The sequence below is a fragment of the Argentina silus genome, assembly GCF_951799395.1.
Source record: "Argentina silus genome assembly, chromosome: 3".
Classification (NCBI taxonomy): Eukaryota; Metazoa; Chordata; class Actinopteri; order Argentiniformes; family Argentinidae; genus Argentina; species Argentina silus.
The window spans coordinates 6,084,459-6,086,958 of record NC_139657.1 but is presented as its reverse complement, the minus strand read 5'-3'; the positions used below and the strand labels follow the sequence as shown (position 1 = coordinate 6,086,958).

Sequence of the window (2,500 nt, the reverse complement as noted above, 5' to 3'; positions counted from 1 at the left end):
TTCATCCACGAGGGCAGGAAACAAGCTGACAGCAAACATACTCAGATACACACTGATGTGCACGCACACACACTCACACTACTCCAGCAATACTGCAAATGTAGAAGTAAATGCATAAAACATCCACTTCAAGCATATTCACACACACACACACACACACACACACACACACACCTAATACGTGTACCTTCACACCAAATTAATGTCCCCATCCAGACATACACATGCTCCCTCTACTCTCTTTCCCTCATTCACAAATCACTCTCCCTCCCTCTCTCTCTCTCTCTCTCTCTCTCTCTCTCTCTCTCTCTCTCTCTCTCTCTCTCTCTCTTTCTCCTGGCCCCCACGCAGAGTGAGGGATGATTACTATGTAAATGAGTGCGACTGTAGAGAGGGAGGAAGGGAGGGATGAGAGGAGGGGGAGTCAGACACACCACGCTGGGAGTACTTTTGTTCTTCTTTTCATTATCTCTCTCTCTATCGCTCCCCGGATCACCGCTATCTCCACACCGTAGGAATATTTTAATATCCGATACACCATCACACGCTCTGACACTCCTCCATCCCCTCCCCTCCCCTCCCTCGCTCCATCCCTCCGTCCATCCATCCATCCATCCACCTTTCATCCCTACCCCAGCCTGCAGAGAAAAGGAGTGAGAGAGAGGAGAAAGAGAGAGAGAGAGAGAGAGAGGGGAGGGGGGGGTAACAGAGGGTGTGACTGTGACAGAGATATAGATGGAAATAGAGATGTTATTTCTATTTCATTATTATTATATTTGTATTATAATATATATATATATATATATATATATATATATATATATATATATATATATATATATACTTTTGTGACCACACATGTCACAATACAATTATAATAGTATATGTATTATTATTGTCGTATTTCAACAGGGATGGGGAGACTGAGAAAGCGATGGGAGACTGGGGTTGAGAGAAACAGAGAATATACTGAAAGAAGGAAGGAGAGAAGAGAGGCTGGGGAGATGGAGTGAGGGATGGTAGGAAGGGGAACGGGGAAGAGAAGAAAGCTATCTTGAACCACCAAACCCAGTGGGTCCCTACAGAGCTGCCTTCACATAAAAAGTGGAAAAACAACATGAATAGTGAAATACATTTACCCAGAATAAAACATTCCACTCCACATCCGACCTCACCGTCACAATATGGAGGAACCTCAGATCTTTCGAGGAGAAATTGACTGACTCTGGATGCTAGGGGATAGCATTGAGTCACTGCCTCATTTGTGGAGGAGGGTGTGTGTGTGTGGGTTTGGGAGCGGGGCGTGGGGCAGCATTATGGGTTCTGGGGCACCTGGGGGGTGTATGATTGTAGAGGGGGAGGTGGGGGGGGGCACAAGGGTGTGTGTATGGGTGTGTGTGTGTGTGTGTGTGTGTGTGTGTGTGTGTGTGTGTTGGAGAGAACAGTGATGAGGATGTGTCTAGACACAAGACAGACGGCCGGGTTAAACACACCGCAATTACACATCCATCCCCAGGTCATATCTGCCACGGTGTGTGCCTCAGTGTTTGCCTCTCTGTCCTTCATTGTGTTTGTTTGTGTGTGTGTGTTTGTGTGTGTGTGTGTGTGTTTGTGTGTGTGTGGGTGTAAGAATGCGCACAGATGCATGCTTGTCTGAATGTGTGTGTGTGTGTGTGTGTGTGTGTGTGTGTGTGTGTGTGTGTCTCCTCTCCTCAGTGCTGATGCCTGCAGTAGATAGCCCTCATTAGAGTGCGTCTGATTGTTAATGATATCTCTGGCTGAGTGATTGTCCTGTCCTCCATTGTCTCCCTCGCTCTCATCTAACCGTCTGCTCTCACCAGGGTCCCCCCCCCCCTCTCTCTCTCTCCCTGGGGGGGCTCCTGCACACACGCACAAATACACACACACACACACACACACACACACACACACACACACCCTCTCCTTTCTTCCATTCAGCACACAGCATTGGAGTAATGTCAGATATACTGTTTGGCAGTTGTTGTTCCCACTGTCCTCACTTGCTCCTTCATCCCTGTCATGTCCTCGCATCATAAATTCACAATGTCATTCCCTCATGTTTCACCTGTATGATATGCCAACAGCCAAGTCTGGATTAATGACTGTTGATATGAATATGGTTCTTTTCCAGACTTTTAGAAAATAAAAAATAAAAAATGTTCTGACTAGAACCAAAAAAGGGTTCACTCAGCTGTCCTTGTGGGAGACCCCGTTGAAGAAAAGATTGAATAGGAGTAGGACACTTGTGTAGTGTAGGACCCAGGAGCAGAGGGAGACCAGACAAGGGAATGCAGTTGAAAGGCAAATAGGCCACTGATAATCCACAGGACACAAAGGAAACACTAGAGAAAAACAAAAACCAGGAATACTCGAGACAGAGGAACAATGGATCTGAACTAGAGATGGCTCGAGAGGCCAGAGCATAACGTAGGTGATTCCAAGCAAAGACAACCAGACAACAGAAAACACCCTCTCTTAA

At 46.4% G+C, this 2,500-nt stretch overlaps 1 protein-coding gene across 1 annotated transcript in view; it reads left to right on the top strand.

Annotated features, from left to right (window-relative positions):
* dscaml1 (Down syndrome cell adhesion molecule like 1) overlaps positions 1-2,500 on the top strand; it is a gene marked incomplete at its 3' end in the record, with an annotated part of 82,996 nt that overhangs the window by 68,125 nt on the left and 12,371 nt on the right. The gene's annotated exons all lie outside the window — the stretch shown is intronic.